The following is a 24321-nucleotide window of genomic DNA, read 5'->3' as shown; positions in this document are numbered from 1 at the left end:
TCTTGTTCTTCTGCAGATACTTTTACTTCTTCTGCTTCTTGTTTTAGTTTTGCTACGGTCTTTTTCTGCTATTTCCTCTTCTTCTGCTTTTTGTTCTTCTGCTTTTACTTCTTTTTCTGCTTCCACTTTTACTACATTTTCTTCTATCACTATTTCTTGTACAGATACTTTCACTTTCTTCTACTTCCTTTTCTCCTTTTACTACTGTTTTTCTTCTTCCACTTTTCTTCTGCTATTTCCTCTTCTTCCACTTTTCTTCTGCTATTTCCTCTTCTTCCACTTTTCTTCTGCTATTTCCTCTTCTTCTACTTGTTCCACTTTTTCTTCATCTTCTGCTAATTTTCCTCTTTTTCTGCGGATTTTTCTTCATTCAGCAGTGTTTCCGCAACATTTCAGCAGGAAGCATTCACACGCATTTTCCGCAGGGAAATGCAAATTTTCTAGTTATTATTATTCTACTTCCGTGCGTTTTTTACTTCGCTTCTACTCTTCAACCGTTTGTGCTACTTTCACCGTTCAACTTTCATACTGTTCTGCTTCTTCTGGACAGGTGTGCTATATCTTTTCACGTTTTTACTACTTTTACTTTTTAAGTTATTTCACTTTTTCCACAAATTTTTACAATTTTTTTCCCCATTGAAATGAATGGGATTTTTTTCCACTGTTCCACCTTTTTCTCAGCCTTATAACTTTTGCTGTGTTCCACGTAGAGACTTCATTTTTACTTTAAAACGTTCACACGTTCTTCTGCTGCTTTTGCTACATTTACATTGTTTTGCTATCTTTTATACTTTTTAAACTATACCTCCAACTGTTTTGTGATGTTTTTTGCTGTCTTCCCCGTTTTTGAATGGGTGTCTATGTGGTGGAATGTTCAGAGCTAGAGTGCGTGACATCATCGCGAGAGTGCGGCAGAGTTGTGAGATTATTTCAAAATCTCCCGAACAAATTGCTCTAGCGACCACAATTTTCACACCACATGACTAAATTTATCCTCAAAACGTAGGAAAACTTGTCCTCTCGCTCACATTAAGATTTCAGGACAAACGGAGCTACGGTTTGGACACTGTGAGCTTCAAAGCGGCAGGTGGTCCAAAAAACTCTCCATCTGCGATAATGTTAAAAGAAACGAAAAATGTCAGATGAAAGAAAAATTGACTACGTTTTTACATCGCTGTAGTTCCAACATTTCTTGGATCCCAGACATACAAATTACATCAACGCGTTCAGCTAACTCTCCTCTTGCTCATAAAATCATCATTCAGCCACCAACTCTTAATTTAACCCCTTAAAATGAGCACTGAATAGGGAGATGTTCCCCCATTTTCCTAGTCGAAGCTGCCAGCTGAATGCAGTTGCTCTTGATTGCACTTACACACACAAACACCCTCCCCTCCACACACGCACACACATGCATTGAACTTTATACTGTAAATGCTTTATTTCATGTTTGGCGGCTGTGGCTCAGTTGGTAGAGTCGTCGCCCTTCAATCAGAAGGTTGAGGGATCGATCCCCAGCTCCTGCGAGCAGCATGTCCGATGTGTCCTGTTCTTGTACAGATACTTTCACTTCCTTTTCTCCTTTTACTACTGTTTTTCTGCTATTTCCTCTTCTTCTACTGCTTGTTCTTCTGCTTTTACTTCTTTTTCTGCTTCCACTTCTTTTACTACATGTTCTTATTCTATCACTATTTCTTGTTCTTGTACAGACACTTTTGCTTTCTTATTTTACTTGTTCTACTTTTACTATTCCTACTTTTACTACATTTTCTTTTATCACTATTTCTTGTTCTTGTACAGATACTTTCACTTCCTTTTCTCCTTTTACTACTGTTTTTCTGCTATTTCCTCTTCTTCTACTGCTTGTTCTTCTGCTTTTACTTCGTTTTCTGCTTCCACTTCTTTTACTACATTTTCTTCTATCACTATTTCTTGTTCTTGTACAGATACTTTCACTTTCTTCTACTTCATTTTCTCCTTTTACTACTGTTTTTCTTCTTCCACTTTTCTTCTGCTATTTCCTCTTCTTCCACTTTTCTTCTGCTATTTCCTCTTCTTCCACTTTTCTTCTGCTATTTCCTCTTCTTCTACTTGTTCCACTTTTTCTTCATCTTCTGCTAATTTTCCTCTTTTTCTGCTGATTTTTCTTCATTCAGCAGTGTTTCCGCAACATTTCAGCAGGAAGCATTCACACGCATTTTCCGCAGGGAAATGCAAATTTTCTAGTTATTATTATTAGTGTGAATGCTCAAGCATTCACACTATTGTTATCCAAATCTTTATTATTATTATTATTCTACTTCCGTACGTTTTTTGCTTCGCTTCTACTCTTCAACCGTTTGTGCTACTTTCACCGTTCAACTTTCATACTGTTCTGCTTCTTCTGGACAGGTGTGCTATATCTTTTCACGTTTTTACTACTTTTACTTTTTAAGTTATTTCACTTTTTCCACAAATTTTCACAATTTTTTTCCCCATTGAAATGAATGGGATTTTTTTCCACTGTTTCACCTTCTTCTCAGCCTTATAACTTTTGCTGTGTTCCACGTAGAGACTTCATTTTTACTTTAAAACGTTCACATGTTTTTCCACTACTTTTACTACATTTACATTGTTTTGCTAGTTTTTATACTTTTTAAACTACACCTCCAACTGTTTTGTGATGTTTTTTGCTGTTTTCTCCGTTTTTGAATGGGTGTCTATGTGGTGGAATGTTCAGAGCTAGAGTGCGTGACGTCATCGTTAGAGTGCGGCAGAGATGTGAGATGGGTTCAAAATCTCCCGAACAAATTGCTCTAGCGACCACAATTTTCACACCACATGAATAAATGTACCCTCAAAACGTAGGAAAACTTGTCCTCTCGCTCACATTAGGATTTCAGGAGAAACGGAGCTACGGTTTGGACACTGTGACCTTCAAAGTGGCAGGTGGTCCAAAAAACTCTCCATCTGCGATAATGTTAAGATTCATCGATTCATCTGGAAACTGATCTCTCTTGACAAAGTTTTTACATCGCTGTGGTTCCCACATTTCTTGGATCCCAGACATAAAAATTACATCAACGCGTTCAGCTAACTCTCCTCTTGCTCATAAAATCATCATTAAGCCACCAACTCTTCATTTAACCCCTTAAAATTGGCAATCAATGGGGAGACATTTTCCCCTTTTGCTCACTGTCTTAGCTGCCAGCTGACTGCAGTTACTCTTGATTGTAGTTACACACACAAACACCCACACCCCCACACACGCACACACATGCATTGAATTTCATACTGGAAATGGTCTACTTTTGCTTCAACTTCCTGTTCCTCTGCTTTTACTTCTTTTTCTGCTTCCACTTCTTCTTTTACTACATTTTCTTATTCTATCACTATTTCTTGTCCTTCTACAGATACTTTTACTACTTGTTCTAATTGTACTACTGTTTTTATGCTATTTCCTCTTCTTCTACTTCTGCTTTTACTTCTTTTTCTGCTTCCACTTCTTTTACTACATTTTCTTCTATCACTATTTCTTGTTCTTGTACAGATACTTTCAATTTCTTCTACTTCCTTTTACTACTGTTTTTCTTCTTCCACTTTTCTTCTGCTATTTCCTCTTCTTCTACCTCTTGTTCTTCTGCTTTTACTTCTTTTTCTGCTTCCACTTCTTTTACTACATTTTCTTCTATCACTATTTCTTGTTCTTGTACAGATACTTTCACTTTCTTCTACTTCCTTTTCTCCTTTTACTACTGTTTTTCTTCTTCCACTTTTCTTCTGCTATTTCCTCTTCTTCCCCTTTTCTTCTGCTATTTCCTCTTCTTCCACTTTTCTTCTGCTATTTCCCACTTCTTCCACTTTTCTTCTGCTATTTCCTCTTCTTCTACTTGTTCCACTTTTTCTTCATCTTCTGCTAATTTTCCTCTTTTTCTGCTGATTTTTCTTCATTCAGCAGTGTTTCCGCAACATTTCAGCAGGAAGCATTCACACGCATTTTCCGCAGGGAAATGCAAATTTTCTAGTTATTATTAGTGTGAATGCTCAAGCATTCACACTATTGTTATCCAAATCTTTATTATTATTATTATTCTACTTCCGTACGTTTTTCACTGCTCTTCTACTCTTCAACCGTTTGTGCTACATTCACCGTTCAACTATCATACTGTTCTGCTTCTTCTGGACAGGCGTGCTATATCTTTTCACGTTTTTACTACTTTTACTTTTTAAGTTATTTCACTTTTTCCACAAATTTTCAAAAAAAATTTCCTCATTGAAATGAATGGGATTTTTTTCCACTGTTTCACCTTCTTCTCAGCCTTATAACTTTTGCTGTGTTCCACGTAGAGACTTCATTTTTACTTTAAAACGTTCACACGTTTCTCCACTACTTTTACTACATTTACATTGTTTTGCTATCTTTTACACTTTTTAAACTATACTTCCAACTGTTTTGTGATGTTTTTTGCTGTCTTCCCCGTTTTTGAATGGGTGTCTATGTGGTGGAATGTTCAGAGCTAGAGTGGGTGACATCATCGTTAGAGTGTGGCAGAGTTGGGAGATGGGTTCAAAATCTACCGAACAAATTGCTCTAGCGACCACAATTTTCACACCACATGACTAAATTTACCCTCAAAACGTAGGAAAACTTGTCCTCTCGCTCACATTAGGATTTCAGGACAAACGGAGCAACGGTTTGGACACTGTGAGCTTCAAAGCGGCAGGTGGTCCAAAAAACTCTCCATCTGCGATAATGTTAAGATTCACCGATTCATTTGGAAACAGATTTCTCTTGACCAAGTTTTTACATCGCTGTGGTTCCCACATTTCTTGGATCCCAGACATAAAAATTACATCAACGCGTTCAGCTAACTCTCCTCTTGCTCATAAAATCATCATTCAGCCACCAACTCTTAATTTAACCCCTTAAAATGAGCACTGAATTGGGAGATGTTCCCCCATTTTCTCAGTCGAAGCTGCCAGCTGAATGCAGTTGCTCTTGATTGCACTTACACACACAAACACCCTCCCCTCCACACACGCACACACATGCATTGAACTTTATACTGTAAATGCTTTTCTTCATGATTGGCGCCTGTGGCTCAGTTGGTAGAGTCAATCGGAAGGTTGAGGGTTCGATCCCCAGCTCCTGCGAGTGACATGTCTGATGTGTCCTGTTCTTGTACAGATACTTTCAATTTCTTCTACTTCCTTTTACTACTGTTTTTCTTCTTCCACTTTTCTTCTGCTATTTCATCTTCTTCTACCTCTTGTTCTTCTGCTTTTACTTCTTTTTCTGCTTCCACTTCTTTTACTACATTTTCTTCTATCACTATTTCTTGTTCTTGTACAGATACTTTCACTTTCTTCTACTTCCTTTTCTCCTTTTACTACTGTTTTTCTTCTTCCACTTTTCTTCTGCTATTTCCTCTTCTTCCACTTTTCTTCTGCTATTTCCTCTTCTTCCACTTTTCTTCTGCTATTTCCTCTTCTTCTACTTGTTCCACTTTTTCTTCATCTTCTGCTAATTTTCCTCTTTTTCTGCTAATTTTTCTTCATTCAGCAGTGTTTCCACAACATTTCAGCAGGAAGCATTCACACGCATTTTCCGCAGGGAAATGCAAATTGTCTAGTTATTATTAGTGTGAATGCTTGAAAGCATTCACACTATTGTTATCCAAATCTTTATTATTATTATTATTATTCCACTTCCGTACGTTTTTCACTGCTCTTCTACTCTTCAACCGTTTGTGCTACATTCACCGTTCAACTATCATACTGTTCAGCTTTTTCTGCTCATTATGGCTATATCTTTTCACGTTTTTACTACTTTTACTTTTTAAGTTATTTCACTTTTTCCACAAATTTTCACAATTTTTTTCCCCATTGAAATGAATGGGATTTTTTTCCACTGTTTCACCTTTTTCTCAGCCTTATAACTTTTGCTGTGTTCCACGTAGAGACTTCATTTTTACTTTCAAACGTTCACACGTTTTTCCACTACTTTTACTACATTTACATTGTTTTGCTATCTTTTATACTTTTTAAACTATACCTCCAACTGTTTTGTGGTGTTTTTTACAGTTTTTTACGTTTTTGAATGGGTGTCTATGTGGTGGAATGTTCAGAGCTAGAGTGCGTGACATCATCGCGAGAGTGCGGCAGAGTTGTGAGATTATTTCAAAATCTCCCGAACAAATTGCTCTAGCGACCACAATTTTCACACCACATGACTAAATTGACCCTCAAAACGTAGGAAAACTTGTCCTCTCGCTCACATTAAGATTTCAGGACAAACGGAGCTACGGTTTGGACACTGTGACCTTCAAAGCGGCAGGTGGTCCAAAAAACTCTCCATCTGCGATAATGTTAAAAGAAACGAAAAATGTCAAATGAAAGAAAAATTGACTAAGTTTTTAAATCGCTGTAGTTCCAACATTTCTTGGATGCCAGACATAAAAATTACATCAACGCGTTCAGCTATCTCTCCTCTTGCTCATAAAATCATCATTCAGCAGCAAACTCTTCATTTTACCCCTTAAAATGAGCACTGAATAGGGAGATGTTCCCCCATTTTCTCAGTCGAAGCTGCCAGCTGAATGCAGTTGCTCTTGATTGCACTTACACACAAACACCCTCCCCTCCACACACGCACACACATGCATTGAACTTTATACTGTAAATGCTTTTTTTCATGATTGGGGGCTGTGGCTCAGTAGGTAGAGTCGTCGCCCCTCAATTGGAAGGTTGAGGATTCGATCCCCAGCTCCTGCGAGTGACATGTCCGATGTGTCCTGTTCTTGTACAGATACTTTCACTTCCTTTTCTCCTTTTACTACTGTTTTTCTGCTATTTCCTCTTCTTCTACTGCTTGTTCTTCTGCTTTTACTTCTTTTTCTGCTTCCACTTCTTTTACTACATGTTCTTATTCTATCACTATTTCTTGTTCTTGTACAGACACTTTTGCTTTCTTATTTTACTTGTTCTACTTTTACTATTCCTACTTTTACTACATTTTCTTTTATCACTATTTCTTGTTCTTGTACAGATACTTTCACTTCCTTTTCTCCTTTTACTACTGTTTTTCTGCTATTTCCTCTTCTTCTACTGCTTGTTCTTCTGCTTTTACTTCTTTTTCTGCTTCCACTTCTTTTACTACATTTTCTTCTATCACTATTTCTTGTTCTTGTACAGATACTTTCACTTTCTTCTACTTCATTTTCTCCTTTTACTACTGTTTTTCTTCTTCCACTTTTCTTCTGCTATTTCCTCTTCTTCCACTTTTCTTCTGCTATTTCCTCTTCTTCCACTTTTCTTCTGCTATTTCCTCTTCTTCTACTTGTTCCACTTTTTCTTCATCTTCTGCTAATTTTCCTCTTTTTCTGCTGATTTTTCTTCATTCAGCAGTGTTTCCGCAACATTTCAGCAGGAAGCATTCACACGCATTTTCCGCAGGGAAATGCAAATTTTCTAGTTATTATTAGTGTGAATGCTCAAGCATTCACACTATTGTTATCCAAATCTTTATTATTATTATTATTCTACTTCCGTACGTTTTTTGCTTCGCTTCTACTCTTCAACCGTTTGTGCTACTTTCACCGTTCAACTTTCATACTGTTCTGCTTGTTCTGGACAGGTGTGCTATATCTTTTCACGTTTTTACTACTTTTACTTTTTAAGTTATTTCACTTTTTCCACAAATTTTCACAATTTTTTTCCCCATTGAAATGAATGGGATTTTTTTCCACTGTTTCACCTTCTTCTCAGCCTTATAACTTTTGCTGTGTTCCACGTAGAGACTTCATTTTTACTTTAAAACGTTCACACGTTTCTCCACTACTTTTACTACATTTACATTGTTTTGCAATCTTTTATACTTTTTAAACTATACCTCCAACTGTTTTGTGATGTTTTTTGCTGTCTTCCCCGTTTTTGAATGGGTGTCTATGTGGTGGAATGTTCAGAGCTAGAGTGCGTGACATCATCGCGAGAGTGCGGCAGAGTTGTGAGAATATTTCAAAATCTCCCGAACAAATTGCTCTAGCGACCACAATTTTCACACCACATGACTAAATTTACCCTCAAAACGTAGGAAAACTTGTCCTCTCGCTCACATTAGGATTTCAGGACAAACGGAGCTACGGTTTGGACACTGTGACCTTCAAAGCGGCAGGTGGTCCAAAAAACTCTCCATCTGCGATAATGTTAAGATTCACCGATTCATTTGGAAACAGATCTCTCTTGACCAAGTTTTTACATCGCTGTGGTTCCCACATTTCTTGGATCCCAGACATAAAAATTACATCAACGCGTTCAGCTACCTCTCCTCTTGCTCATAAAATCATCATTCAGCCACCAACTCTTCATTTTATCCCTGAAAGTCTGCACTGAATAGGGAGATGTTTTCCCCGTTTTCTCAGTCTAAGCTGCCAGCTGAGTGCTGTTACTCTTGGTTGCAGTTACACACAAACACCCACACCCCCACACACGCACACACATGCATTGAACTTCATACTGTAAATGGTCTACTTTTGCTTCAACTTCCTGTTCTTCTGCTTTTACTTCTTTTTCTGCGTACATGTCTTCTTTTACTACATTTTCTTATTCTGTCACTATTTCTTGTTCTCCTACAGATACTTTTACTTCTTCTGCGTCTTGTTTTAGTTTTGCTACTGTCGTTTTCTGCTATTTCCTCTTCTTCTGCTTCTTGTATTTCTGCTTTTACTACATCTTCTATTAATATTTCTTGTTCTTCTGCAGATACTTTTACTTCTTCTGCTTCTTGTTCTAGTTTTGCTAATGTCTTTTTCTGCTATTTCCTCTTCTTCTGCTTTTTGTATTTCTGCTTTTACTTTATCTTCTTCTTCCATTACTATTTCCTGTTCTTCTGCAGATACTTTTACGTCTTCTGCTTCTTGTTTTAGTTTTGCTACTGTCTTTTTCTGCTTTTTCTTCCTCTTCTGCTTCTTGTATTTCTGCTTTTTCTACATCTTCTATTACTATTTCTTGTTCTTCTGAAGATACTTTTACTTCTTCTGCTTCTTGTTGTACTTTTACTAATGTTTGTCTTCTTCTACTTTTCTTCTGCTATTTCCTCTTCTTCCACTTTTTCTTCATCTTCTGCTAGTTCTTCTTCATTCAGCAGTGTTTCTGCAACATTTCAGCAGGAAGCATTCACACGCATTTTCCGCAGGGAAATGCAATTTTCTAGTTATTATTCTACTTCCGTACGTTTTTCACTGCTCTTCTACTCTTCAACCGTTTGTGCTACATTCACCGTTCAACTATCATACTGTTCTGCTTCTTCTGGACATGTGTGCTATATCTTTTCACGTTTTTACTACTTTTACTTTTTAAGTTATTTCACTTTTTCCACAAATTTTCAAAAAAAATTTCCCCATTGAAATGAATGGGATTTTTTTCCACTGTTTCACCTTTTTCTCAGCCTTATAACTTTTGCTGTGTTCCACGTAGAGACTTCATTTTTACTTTAAAACGTTCACACGTTTCTCCACTACTTTTACTACATTTACATTGTTTTGCAATCTTTTATACTTTTTAAACTATACCTCCAACTGTTTTGTGATGTTTTTTGCTGTCTTCCCCGTTTTTGAATGGGTGTCTATGTGGTGGAATGTTCAGAGCTAGAGTGCGTGACATCATCGCGAGAGTGCGGCAGAGTTGTGAGAATATTTCAAAATCTCCCGAACAAATTGCTCTAGCGACCACAATTTTCACACCACATGACTAAATTTACCCTCAAAACGTAGGAAAACTTGTCCTCTCGCTCACATTAAGATTTCAGGACAAACGGAGCTACGGTTTGGACACTGTGACCTTCAAAGCGGCAGGTGGTCCAAAAAACTCTCCATCTGCGATAATGTTAAGATTCACCGATTCATTTGGAAACTGATCTCTCTTGACCAAGTTTTTACATCGCTGTAGTTCCCACATTTCTTGGATCCCAGACATAAAAATTACATCAACGCGTTCAGCTACCTCTCCTCTTGCTCATAAAATCATCATTCAGCCACCAACTCTTCATTTTACCCCTGAAAGTCTGCACTGAATAGGGAGATGTTCCCCCATTTTCTCAGTCGAAGCTGCCAGCTGAATGCAGTTGCTCTTGATTGCACTTACACACACAAACACCCTCCCCTCCACACACGCACACACATGCATTGAACTTTATACTGTAAATGCTTTATTTCATGATTGGAGGCTGTGGCTCACTTGGTAGAGTCGTCGCCCCTCAATCGGAAGGTCGAGAGTTCGATCCCCAGCTCCTGCGAGCAACATGTCCATTGTTCTTCTGCAGATACTTTTGCTTCTTGTTTTAGTTTTGCCACAGTCTTTTTCTGCTATTTCCCCTTCTTCTGCTTTTTGTATTTCTGCTTTTGCAACATCTTCTATTACTATTTCTTGTTCTTCTGCAGATACTTTTACTTCTTCTGCTTCTTGTTTTAGTTTTGCTACTGTCTTTTTCTGCTATTTCCTCTTCTGCTTTTTGTATTTCTGCTTTTGCTACATCTTCTTCCATTACTATTTCTTCTTCTTCTGCAAATAACTTCTTCTGCTTCTTGTTTTAGTTTTGCTGTCTTTTCTGCTATTTCCTCTTCTTCTGCTTCTCGTATTTCTGCTTTTGCTACATCTTCTTCTTCCATTACTATTTCCTGTTCTTCTGCAGATACTTTTACTTCTTCTGCTTCTTGTTTTTGTTTTGCTGTCTTTTCTGCTATTTCCTCTTCTTCTGCTTCTTGTATTTCTGCTTTTACTACATCTTCTTCCATTACTATTTCTTGTTCTTCTGCAGATAATTTAACTTCTTCAGCTTATTGTTGTACTTTTACTACTGTTTGTCTTCTTCTACTTTTCTTCTGCTATTTCCTCTTCTTCCACTTATTCTTCATCTTCTGCTAGTTCTTCTTCATTCAGCAGTATTTCTGCAACATTTCAGCAGGAAGCATTCACACGCATTTTCCGCAGGGAAATGCAAATTTTCTAGTTATTATTCTACTTCCGTACGTTTTTTGCTTCGCTTCTACTCTTCAACCGTTTGTGCTACTTTCACCGTTCAACTTTCATACTGTTCTGCTTGTTCTGGACAGGTGTGCTATATCTTTTCACGTTTTTACTACTTTTACTTTTTAAGTTATTTCACTTTTTCCACAAATTTTCACAATTTTTTTCCCCATTGAAATGAATGGGATTTTTTCCCACTGTTTCACCTTTTTCTCAGCCTTATAACTTTTGCTGTGTTCCACGTAGAGACTTCATTTTTACTTTAAAATGTTCACACGTTTTTCCACTACTTTTACTACATTTACATTGTTTTGCAATCTTTTATACTTTTTAAACTATACCTCCAACTGTTTTGTGATGTTTTTTGCTGTCTTCCACGTTTTTGAATGGGTGTCTATGTGGTGGAATGTTCAGAGCTAGAGTGATGACATCATCGCTTAGAGTGCGGCAGAGATGTGAGATTATTTAAAAATCTCCTGAACAAATTGCTCTAGCGACCACAATTTTCACACCACATGACTAAATTTACCCTCAAAACGTAGGAAAACTTGTCCTCTCGCTCACATTAAAGTTTCAGGACAAACGGAGCTACGGTTTGGACACTGTGAGCTTCAAAGCGGCAGGTGGTCCAAAAAACTCTCCATCTGCGATAATGTTAAGATCCACCGATTCATCTGGAAACTGATCTCTCTTGACAAAGTTTTCACATCGCTGTAGTTCCCACATTTCTTGGATCCCAGACATAAAAATTACATCAACGCGTTCAGCTAACTCTCCTCTTGCTCATAAAATCATCATTCAACCACCAACTCTTAATTTAACCCCTTAAAATGAGCACTGAATAGGGAGATGTTCCCCCATTTTCTCAGTCGAAGCTGCCAGCTGAATGCAGTTGCTCTTGATTGCACTTACACACACAAACATCCTCCCCTCCACACACGCACACACATGCATTGAACTTCATACTGTAAATGGTCTACTTTTGCTTCAACTTCCTGTTCTTCTGCTTTTACTTCTTTTTCTACGTACATGTCTTCTTTTACTACATTTTCTTATTCTATTACTATTTCTTGTCCTTCTACAGATACTTTTACTACTTGTTCTAATTGTACTACTGTTTTTATGCTATTTCCTCTTCTTCTACTTCTGCTTTTACTTCTTTTTCTGCTTCCACTTCTTTTACTACATTTTCTTCTATCACTATTTCTTGTTCTTGTACAGATACTTTCAATTTCTTCTACTTCCTTTTATTACTGTTTTTCTTCTTCCACTTTTCTTCTGCTATTTCCTCTTCTTCTACCTCTTGTTCTTCTGCTTTTACTTCTTTTTCTGCTTCCACTTCTTTTACTACATTTTCTTCTATCACTATTTCTTGTTCTTGTACAGATACTTTCACTTTCTTCTACTTCCTTTTCTCCTTTTACTACTGTTTTTCTTCTTCCACTTTTCTTCTGCTATTTCCTCTTCTACCACTTTTCTTCTGCTATTTCCTCTTCTTCTACTTGTTCCACTTTTTCTTCATCTTCTGCTAATTTTCCTCTTTTTCTGCTGATTTTTCTTCATTCAGCAGTGTTTCCGCAACATTTCAGCAGGAAGCATTCACACGCATTTTCCGCAGGGAAATGCAAATTTTCTAGTTATTATTCCACTTCCGTGCGTTTTTCGCTGCTCTTCTACTCTTCAACCGTTTGTGCTACTTTCACCGTTCAACTATCATACTGTTCAGCTTTTTCTGCTCATTATGGCTATATCTTTTCACGTTTTTACTACTTTTACTTTTTAAGTTATTTCACTTTTTTCACAAATTTTCACAATTTTTTTCCCCATTGAAATGAATGGGATTTTTTTCCACTTTTCAACCTTTTTCTCAGCCTTATAACTTTTGCTGTGTTCCACGTAGAGACTTCATTTTTACTTTAAAACGTTCACACGTTTCTCCACTACTTTTACTACATTTACATTGTTTTGCTATCTTTTATACTTTTTAAACTATACTTCCAACTGTTTTGTGATGTTTTTTGCTGTCTTCCACGTTTTTGAATGGGTGTGTATGTGGTGGAATGTTCAGAGCTAGAGTGCGTGACATCATCGCGAGAGTGCGGCAGAGTTGTGAGATTATTTTAAAATCTCCCGAACAAATTGCTCTAGCGACCACAATTTTCACACCACATGACTAAATTGACCCTCAAAACGTAGGAAAACTTGTCCTCTCGCTCACATTAAGATTTCAGGACAAACGGAGCTACGGTTTGGACACTGTGACCTTCAAAGCGGCAGGTGGTCCAAAAAACTCTCCATCTGCGATAATGTTAAAAGAAACGAAAAATGTCAAATGAAAGAAAAATTGACTAAGTTTTTAAATCGCTGTAGTTCCAACATTTCTTGGATGCCAGACATAAAAATTACATCAACGCGTTCAGCTATCTCTCCTCTTGCTCATAAAATCATCATTCAGCCGCAAACTCTTCATTTTACCCCTTAAAATGAGCACTGAATAGGGAGATGTTCCCCCATTTTCTCAGTCGAAGCTGCCAGCTGAATGCAGTTGCTCTTGATTGCACTTACACACAAACACCCTCCCCTCCACACACGCACACACATGCATTGAACTTTATACTGTAAATGCTTTTTTTCATGATTGGGGGCTGTGGCTCAGTAGGTAGAGTCGTCGCCCCTCAATTGGAAGGTTGAGGGTTCGATCCCCAGCTCCTGCGAGTGACATGTCTGATGTGTCATGTTCTTGTACAGATACTTTCAATTTCTTCTACTTCCTTTTACTACTGTTTTTCTTCTTCCACTTTTCTTCTGCTATTTCCTCTTCTTCTACCTCTTGTTCTTCTGCTTTTACTTCTTTTTCTGCTTCCACTTCTTTTACTACATTTTCTTCTATCACTATTTCTTGTTCTTGTACAGATACTTTCACTTTCTTCTACTTCCTTTTCTCCTTTTACTACTGTTTTTCTTCTTCCACTTTTCTTCTGCTATTTCCTCTTCTTCCACTTTTCTTCTGCTATTTCCTCTTCTACCACTTTTCTTCTGCTATTTCCTCTTCTTCTACTTGTTCCACTTTTTCTTCATTTTCTGCTAATTCTCCTCTACTTCTGCTAGTTCTTCTTCATTCATCAGTGTTTCTGCAACATTTCAGCAGGAAGCATTCACACGCATTTTCCGCAGGGAAATGCAAATTTTCTAGTTCTTATTATTATATCCTCAAATTTACGCGCGCTACTCCTCCCACAGCGTTTGCGCCACACGCACAAAAAAGGTATCAAAACGAGCGGCTCGGTCATGACATGGGTGCTATTACTTTGTGGAAACTTCGGTCACACGGTGTGGACACAAATCGAGTTTAAACGACAAGAAATTGACCCATTGAAAATGAATGGCAAAAATTCAAATCCTAGAGTGTAACTGCCAAAAACTTCAGTTTTGGAGACATATTTGTAAATCGCCATCCTGAAGTCATTGTTGCTCGCACATACAAACAAAATACATCAAAATAAAGCTCTGAGTCTCCTCTCACTCATAAAGCAAAAAGTAAAGACATAAAATGTTTCAGTCTCCCAGGAGAGGCATTTGTTTGACAGTCACGCACCACATACACACACATTGGGCTCTCACTCTAGCTGATGTCCAAAATTTCACAATTTTCACTCATGTTTTAAAATTGCCACTGTGGTCCCAGTCTGAATGTTACATACAAATAAAATACATCGAAACGTGCGCCTATTTGTTCTGTCGCTCACAGTCCAAACGGATCGGTGATACCATGTTTAGTTTTCAAGATATTTGAGGTTTTGCGAGCAGTGGTAAGCCCATTCAAATACATTGATGGAATGTTCTGGCAGATCAAAGCTGAATGTCAACCAATCAGTGAGCAGCTTATCAGAGTTAGTGTTTAGAGTGGGACAGAGTTCTGTCTTAGCTGTTAGATGGCACCATCCTTACTGCTGTCCCACACATGCACGCACACACAGACACACACTCACGCACACACGGCAACCACCCTCACAATTTCTGCAGGAATTGTCTAGTTATTATTATTCTTCGCCTTATTATATCCTCAAAACGGGCCGCGCTACTCCTCCCACAGCGTTTGCGCCACACACACAAGAAAGGTATCAAAACGACCGGCTCGGCCCCAAAAAGTGTGCTACTACTTTGTGGAAACCTCGGGCACACGGTTTGGACACAATTCGAGTTTAAGTGACAAAAATTTGGCCAAAATTTGCCCCATTTAAAGTAGATGGCAAAATTTGAAATCCTAGAGTGTAACTGCCAAGAACTGCAGTTTTGGAGACATATTTGTAAATCGCCATCCTGAACTCATTGTTGCTCACATATATAAACAAAATACATCAAAAGAAAGCTCTGAGTGTCCTCTCACTCATAAAGCAAAAAATAAAACAATAAAATGTTTCAGTCTCCCAGGGGAGACATTTGTTTGACAGTCACGCTCCACATACACACACATTGGGCTCTCACTCTAAGTGATGTCCAGAATTTCACAGTTTTTACTCATGTTTTAAAATCGCCACTGTGATCTCAGTCTGAATGTTAAATACACATAAAATATATCAAAACGTGTGCCTATTTGTGCTGTCGCTCAAAGTCCAAATAGATTGGTGATACCATGTTTAGTTTTTAAGATATTTGAGGTTTTGCGAGCAGTGGTAAGCCCATTCAAATACATTGATAGAATGTTCTGGCAGTGTGGCAGATCAAAGCTGAATGTCAACCAATCAGTGAGCAGCAGGTGTTCACAGATAGAGTGATGACATCATCATTTGAGTGGGACCATAGCAGAGGGACAGAGTTCTGTCTTAGCTGTTAGCTAACTACAGTTAAACAGTTTTACTGCAGTATAACTCAGAAACACGTACACAGACGGCAATCAATCAATCAATCAATCAATCTTTATTTATATAGCGTCAATTCATAACAGGCGTTATCTCAAGACACTTTACAAAAGCAGGTAAAGGACCTTACTGTTTGTCTGTTAACATTAACAAAAGAGCAGGTAACAAGACCATGCTCATTGTTATGTTTACAAAGGTAAAGGACCTTACTTATGGCTATGTTACAAGAGCCCAGCTTAATCCGTCATTGCGTGGCAAGAAAAAACTTCCTTTTAACAGGCAGAAATCTTCAGCAGACCCGGGCTCATGACGGAACAGCCATCTGCTAAACTGTGCTGGGCTTGTTTGGGCAGGCCATCCTCACCAACATTCCCAAGGAACCTAAGAGAGCTCAAGGAACCTAAGAGAGCTCAAAAGGAGAGGTTAGAATACAAAGATAGTGACAAGCTACTGCTTGTCACTATAGACATATCTTATTACTATAAGGTGAGAAAGCTGGGAGAGAAAGAGGGAGAGAGAGATAAGAGATCCTGGTGCCAGTTCCCCCGGTAGTCTAAGCCTATAGCAGCATAACTATGAGCTGGTCCTAAGCCAGCCCTAACTATAAGATTTATCAAAAAGAAAAGTTTTAAGTCTATTCTTAAAAGTACCTAGTGTGTCTGCCTCCCGGACCCCGACTGGTAGACGATTCCAAAGGAGCGGTGCCTGATAACTAAAGGCTCTACCTCCCATAGTACTTTTAGAGACTATAGGCACCACGAGCAGGCCTGCATTCTGGGAACGTAATGTTCTTGATGGATAGTACGGTACAATTAACTCTTTAAGATACGATGGTGCCTGACCGTTTAGAGCTTTGTAGGTGAGCAGAAGGATTTTAAATTCTATTCTAGATTTTATAGGGAGCCAATGGAGAGAAGCCAATACAGGAGTAATGTGGTCCCTTTTCCTCGTTCTAGTAAGAACACGAGCTGCAGCGTTTTGGACGAGTTGGAGGGTCTTTAGAGATTTACCATAGCACCCTGCTAAAATAGAATTACAGTAATCCAACCTGGAGGTAACAAATGCATGAACTAATTTTTCAGCATCATGTTGTGACAGGATCTGCCTGATCTTAGAGATATTACGAAGGTGAAAATAAGCTGTCCTTGAAATTTGTTTAATGTAGGAATCAAAGGACATATCCTGATCAAACAGAACTCCTAGGTTCCTAACAGTGGTACTAGAGGCTACACTAATACTACTAAGGGCCGTCATATCGGCAGAGAAAGTCTCTCTAAGGTTCTTAGGACCAATCACTATAACTTCAGTCTTGTCTGAGTTGAGCAGTAAGAAGTTTCTGGTCATCCAGGTCCTGATGTCCTTGACGCGGGCTTCTAGTTTACGAAGCTGGTTGGTGTCTTCTGGCTTCATTGCTATGTAGAGCTGAGTATCGTCTGCATAGCAATGAAAGTTCATGGAGTGTTTTCTCATAATACTACCTAGAGGAAGCATATATAATGTAAATAAAATCGGACCAAGCACTGATCCTTGAGGCACTCCATGGCTAACTTTGGTGTACAAAGAGGACTCATCATGAACATGCACAAACTGAGATCTATCTGACAAATAGGATCTAAACCAACTTAGAGCAGTCCCTGTAACTCCAAGCAATTGTTCTAGTCTTTGTAACAGAATCTGATAGTCAATTGTATCAAAAGCAGCACTAAGATCTAACAACCACCCTCACAATTTCTGCTGGAATTGTCTAGTCTTTGGTTGTTTCCTTATTAAACTCAGTTTAATAATAAATTATTGATTTGTATTAATTAAAGAAATGTAATTATAAACGTTTCTAATTTGATAACTGTGGTGTACTTAAACCTAAATAACGAGGCGATGCACACGTTTTAACACTTTATATAGCGTACTTGGGGAGAGCAGCATTACAGCGTAACGAGGGGTAACAGTTTCTCTAAACAACCACGTGAACATGCTCAGTAGGCACTAACAAACTACGGCAAGACTGAATGGTCTAACAGTACACAAATAATAGCATTAATACACCACAATAACCAAATTTTACTTTAAAAAACTAATTGTTGATCAGGTTTTCACTCCTGAAAACCTCAACACATCCCATCAAAAGAATGTGCAGAGAAATCCAAGGTAATTATTTAAAGGAACCGGTTTTTTTTGGGGGTTTTTTTTCTTGTTATGTTTCTTGTCGAAAGGGAGGAGAGCCACGCGGATCTCCCATCATCATCAGCGCAGGCGGGTGAGCCTCTTGAAGACCCTCAGGAGGTCCATCGTATACAGGAGTACCAACTTGCTCAACCTGGCTCCAATGGCCTTGACCTCCCGGCGGCCGATTCCAAGCATGGAAAGAATGGCGTCATTGGGTTTGTGCCATTTGCCTCTGGCACCCATAGGGAAGCCCTGCACGTGCACGTGTTGCATTCGAGAGTACGCCTCACGAATCGCCGGGACAAAAGGACGGTACTTCCGGGTTTTCTCGATCTCTCAGTCCGGGAGTGAGTGGGATCCCGCCTCAAAGCAAATAGCAACATCCAGTACTAGGACCGTCCGGCCCTTGAACATCAGTAGATCCGGGACCCCCACCTTCCCATCCTGGGTCTTTAGGTGCTCTTCGTGGGCAACCTCCCAGCCAAAACGCCTGGCCACCCTGCCCAGAGCATGACAGATTTTATTGTGGTTCATCATGCGGTTTCGCCGGAGCTTTGGGCATGAGCTTATAATGTGTCGCATGGTCTCCCTGCCAGACCCACATAAGCGACAGAGTATGCGTGCATCGCTGGAGGGTCTTCCCCTTGTCCCTGCAACTAGGGTCCTTATCATGTTGGTCCGCATCTGCAACGCCAGAATCATGTCGGACTGAAAGCGGAGTCTCCAGTCGGGTTTGTACAGCCACGCATTGCTGATTTTATCGTTGTGGAAGACCGACACTCCCAGGCCCTGGGAAGCCAGACCGCACCATTTCGTAAATTCGTCGTCCCGCCACGCGGAGGACGACACTGCTTTCGCTCCCCCCGCCACCAACTCTTCGCAGGCCCTGACCTCGTCGACAGGAGTCCCCGCTGCCGATCTCACCAAGTCCCTCATCTTGGCTGGGAGGGTGGCGCTGGAGACCACCCTCGTAAAGCAATCCTCGGACGCAAACAGGCTCACAAAGCGGCGAAGGCAAAGGACAGGAATGAACGAGCTCAGTTTTACTAGTCCCAAGCCACCATCTTGAGACCTGGAGTAGAGCAAGCCGTTGGCAGTAGATTGATCCAGATGCAGCCACGTTTTTACGCTCGTGCGAATGTCCCTGTCACATACGTCGAGAAGACCTTGGGAGGCGCCTCCCATGTCAGCGGCATAAGTCACCCTGGGCAAAGCGTCCGTCTTGAGCAGTTCAAGACGTTGCGTCGGCTTTAACGGGGCAGCCGACAGTCTTCGGAGGAACCCACGCACCATACCTCTCACGTCAGGGCAGACAACGCCCTTGATAGGGTTCACGTCGACCCCAAGGTATTTCACATAGCCATCAGCCGGGACCATGTGGATTGGAGCCCCGTCCAGTAACCACGGAGGACACTGGTTCAGAAGCAACTTGGAGCGACCCTCTTTGCTCAGAAGAAGGCCATGGCTCTTCGCAGAGTTCACCCCAAGCCCAGTCATTTCGCAGAAGAGCTGGAGGATGCTGAGGTTCCTCTTCATACCGTCCCACGAGTCGCTCAGGAGGACCAGGTCATCCGCAAAGGCCAGAGCAGAAACATCCAATTCCTTCAGTTTTACTCCCACCCCTCTCTTCTCCAAGGTACGGAGGAGGGGGTCAATCGCCAGGTTGAATAGCAAGGGAGACATGGAATCACCTTGCTTCACGCCCTTGTGCAGCCTGAGGCGAGTGGTCAGCCCCCCAGCCGTCTTGACCCTAGAGAAACACCTTTCATAGGAGTCCTTGATCAAATCTTTGAATTGGGAATCAACTCCACGCTTGCTCAGGACATCAGCCATGTGGTCGTGTGAAACCGTGTCAAACGCTTTGGAAAGGTCAATGAAGACAACGGCCAGAGTCCCACCTTCCCTCTTGCAGAGTGTCATCAATCCTTCAAGCACTATGAGGTTCTCGGAGCAGCCGGGGGCTCGGATGAAGCCCCTCTGGCGAGGGTGTAGGGCGCACGCCTCGCCAAGTCTAGAGGCCAGGATACTCGTGAAGACTCTGAGGATCACGGAGCTAACTGAGATTGGTCGCCATAAGTTGACATTGCCTGGGTCCAGGACACAGCCAGGCTTGGGGATAAGAGTCGTCCTGCTCGTCTTGAGGCAGGAGGGAAGTCGACCGCACAAGACAATGGCATTGAACAGGTCCGCCAATTGATCGCCTTTAGGGTCCCACCTGAGTAGAGCATCCCTCCTGATGCCGTCGGGCCCTGGGGCCGCTTGCGACTTTATTTTCTTGATGGCTCTTGACACCTCCGCAGGTGATATCGGACATTTAAGAGGTGCGTTGTCCGCAGCAGGGAGAGAAGCAAACTGTCCAAGACCACGGTATGCCTCCCCCCTGCCCCACACCTTTTTATAAGCTCGCTCCACTTCTTTCACACTGATAGTACAGCTCAACTTCTCCTCCCCATCCAGCAACCTACTGGCCACCGAGGAGGGATCTTCCGACAGCTTCTTTTGCATCAGCCTGAAGGAGGCCCTCTTCTCCCTTACAACCGAGCGACCGGCTGACAGACGGATAGAACCGCACCGTTTCCCCTCCCAGCGGCCAATTCGACGTCTAGCTGGGATGCCACTCCGCCGCCGGAGGAAAAGCTGCAGAGCCTTGACATAAGTATTTATCCTGTAAACACTTGTGGCGGCAAAGCCTCCCCTCGCCACGGTTGACTTCCGGGCTTGGACCACAATAGATTTGAGGTTCGACACTGACGGAATTGTAGGAACAGGAGTCTCCAGGAGAAGCAGGTCGGATGCCAAAGTCGGGTCAGCAGGGCAGGATGCCAGGGAGGGAGTCGAGGTTAAGCAGCTCCACCGTGCCTTTATTTGTGGTAGGGTCCTCCCAGGGACCTTGGTCATTGCGGATTTAGTAGAGGCAGCCGTAAGCCCCTTAAAAAGGAAACATTTCCAGATGACACTGTCTTCAGTGTCGCTCCATTCCGAGCCCAGCATTTTCCTTTTGCCTTGCCTCGCACTTCTCCCGGAATAAACCGCGGAGTGTTTGATTCTCTGATGATTGGATCGGCCGGCCATGGTAGAGAACATTTTAGGGCAGTAATCGCAAGGATAGCTGCTGGAGGTGAGACTGAACTTCCCTGCAATTCCGCAGACAGGAAAGTGCATCGCGATAGTACGAAAATTCGGGGAGATCGTGGCACACTTCCCACAGGTAAAGATCTGCTTCCTAGCCCCATGTTTCTTTCGCATATGAGCCGCCGCCACTGTGGCGGAGGACAGAGACATCGGACATTCTGAGCAAGTTTGGGGTATCCAGGGGACAACAATCCCCACAGTCACGGAAGGTGGAAGCTTCTGGGACTGCACCCACGTTCCTCTCCATCCCTTCATCCATGAGAAGAAGCGAATCCCACAAACAGGCTTCTCAGAGGGAAATAAGACCCTCTTTGCAGTCCCCACAGGCACCAAGCGTCTTGGTGTGGACGTCGGCGAGGAGATTTTTTTCAATAATTCCGCGGTCATTGTTATTTCATGAAAAATGTGAACATTATTTTAGACAGGTCTGCGGTCATTGTTTTTTTCATGAAAATTTTGAACATTTTTTTAAACTGTTTTTTTCGTCAGGTCCGCGGTCATTGTTTTTTTCATGAAAATTTAGGACATTGTTTTAGACATTTTTTGTGACAGTTCTGCGGTCATTGTTTTTTTCATGAAAGTTTTTGAAATTTTTCCAACATGTCCGCAGTCATTGTTTTTTTCATGAAAATTAAAAAAAAAAATTCCAACATTTTTTTCATGAAAATTTTGGACATTTTTTTAGACAGTTTTTTCCGACATGTTCGCGGTCATCGTTTTTTTCATGAAAATTTTAGATTTTTTTTCAACATGTCCGCAGTCATTGTTTTTTTCATGAAAATTTTGGACATTTTTTAAAGTGTTTTTTCCTACAGGTTGGCGGTCATTGTTTTTTTCATGAAAATTTTAGATTTTTTTTGACAGGTCCGCGGTCATCGTTTTTTTCATGAACATTTTTGAGATTTTTTCTGACAGGTCCGCTGTCATTGTTATTTTCTAACTGAAACAACAATTGCTCAACTACATGAGAGAATGTGAAAAGTGACCGGAAATATCTTTCTGTGCTGTTTTGATACTGAAAATGTTGTTTCAGTCAGAAAACCTCTTTAAAGAACAAAATATGCTCAACTACATGAGAAAATGTAAAAAGTGACCAAAAACATCTTTCTGTTCTTCTTCTTCCTCCTCATCTTCCTTGTCTTCCTCGACCTCTCCCTCGTCTTCCTCGACCTCTCCCTCCTTATCTTCCTCCTCGTCCTCTCCCTCGTCCTGTCCCTCCCCGTCCTCTTCCCCACCGTCCTCCCCCTCGAGGGCCGGGAGGTACCTGTCCCGTTGCTTACGCGTCACGACGCTACTTGTTGTATTGTTTTGGGGGATTTTTTATTTATTTTTATTTTGAAGAACAAAATATTCAGAACAGAGCAAATGTTGTACTTTAAAGAGGTTCTCTGAATGAAAGAACAATTTCAGTGTCCAAACAGCACAGAAAGATGTTTTCGGTCACTTTTCACATTCTCTCATTTAGTTGAGCATATTTTGTTATTTAACCCTCGCGGTGTCCTTATCGTGAAGGCGGGTTAAAAAAAAAATTGTGTTCCGTTTTTTGTTTTATTTTGTTTCTGTGTCTTTCTTTCCCGGCTCTTCCCGCTGATATACATAGATATATAGATATATATAAATAAATATATAAATAAAACTACATATATATATAAAAATATATATGAGAAATACTAATAAATCCAATGAAATGAAGGAAATAAAAAAAAATCCACCAAAACAATACAACAAGTAGCGTCGTGACGCGTTGCTCCGTGAGACCGCCCACGTCTCACACCCTGTCCCAGGTACCTCCCGGCCCTCGAGGGGGAGGACGGTGGGGACCTGAACTTACCAGGTCAGCCAGGCCGCTCACCAGGAAGTGCAGAAGGGGGGGAAGAGTTTATGTCTTTGACTGAGGTTTATAGGCTGAAAAAACTAATTTCGAAGGTAAATGACATCATCACTGAAGGAGTCACCAATGATAAAAAATGAAAAACGTTCTTTATAGATGTTTTTACCTTTTACTGACTGCTCTGTTGTTTCTTTTGTAGTGAAGCAATGTGAGGGAGGGGTCAATGGCTCCCTGCAAACATTGTGGGGAGGTGGGAACTAATGAACTGATGAGCTAATGACTCTCTGATGGGGGGCAGTAAGTGCCTTTTCCGGGCCGTAAACTGTTCCGTCTTCAGCTGTTATATCACTCACTCTGCAGGCATCTTTTTATTGCCGCAGTTAATTTAGATGTGGTGCCATAAGGACAGGTTGTCTTTCCCCAGGTCCTGGTTTCTAAAGACCTGAATCAGTTGCACAATAATCCCACTGTGGGCCTCCTAGAAGTAAATACGATGCAGGGAAAGGTGAAGGATCGCTTTTTGGGCTGGGGTGGTTCGGCAATGTAAAACAGAAGTGCGCAGATTGTGCCTCCCGAAAAACTTAAGGTGCCGCCCCTTATGCTCCCCTTTGAACAACGAGAGGGTGGCTATTGACATTTTGGAGCCCCTGACAGAGATGACAAAAACAAATATATTTTGGTCATAGGGGATTATTTTTCTAAATGGACAGAGACGTTCCCTCTGCCCAATCAGGAGGCGTACATCACTGCTAAGATCCTCGTGGAGAATTGACTTTGCAAATTTGCAGATTCATGATCAGGGGCAGTCTTTCAAGTCTATTCTATTTAAAGATATCTATAAACTTGCCAAATGACTAATTATGTGGCATTTTACTGCGGAGACAAAGAGTCCAGGTCTCCAAGATCCAGGTCTCCGAGGTCCAGGTCTCCATTTTACAGACCCACCAGAGGTGCAAGAGGTGAGATAGTTTGATAGAATGCTACGAAGATTGTCTGAAAATTACATGCTACTAGTCAAGAGCATCTGCTAATTTGTGAGAGGAGATTTAAAAGGAAATAATGTATCTTTCATTTTGTACACAAACTATTTACCAAATGAATGTTTGTATGACATTTTACTGTCATTTTACAGAAGCAGAGTCCAGGTTCCCAAGATCCAGGTCTCCAAGGTCCAGGTCTCCTTACAGACCCACCGGGATTGCAAGACGTGAGATATGCTAATATGGTGTTTTATTTTGTTTGATAGTATGTTACTGTCACGCCCTCCACCTCTGCCAGTGGGTAGTGGCAGCTCTCTCCCTCTTTCTCTTTTCCTCTCTCTCTGCACTTAGGAGG

General features: G+C 40.8%; 1 protein-coding gene across 3 annotated transcripts in view; it reads left to right on the top strand.

Annotated features, from left to right (window-relative positions):
- LOC306826662 (uncharacterized protein) overlaps nt 1-24321 on the top strand; it is a 242344-nt gene that overhangs the window by 44471 nt on the left and 173552 nt on the right. Inside the window, exon 3 of one of the 3 annotated variants that reach the window (XR_013779472.1) lies at nt 24141-24161. The exons of the other annotated variants lie outside the window; for them this stretch is intronic. The gene's annotated coding sequence lies outside the window, so the exon portion shown is untranslated. Of the gene's footprint in view, nt 1-24140; nt 24162-24321 lie in introns of those variants that run through there. 3 annotated transcript variants of the gene reach the window in all.

The sequence above is a fragment of the Symphodus melops genome (assembly GCF_947650265.1).
Source record: "Symphodus melops genome assembly, chromosome: 7".
NCBI lineage: Eukaryota > Metazoa > Chordata > Actinopteri > Labriformes > Labridae > Symphodus > Symphodus melops.
The sequence above is the reverse complement of the archived record's forward strand: the minus strand, read 5'-3'. Positions and strand labels throughout refer to the sequence as shown.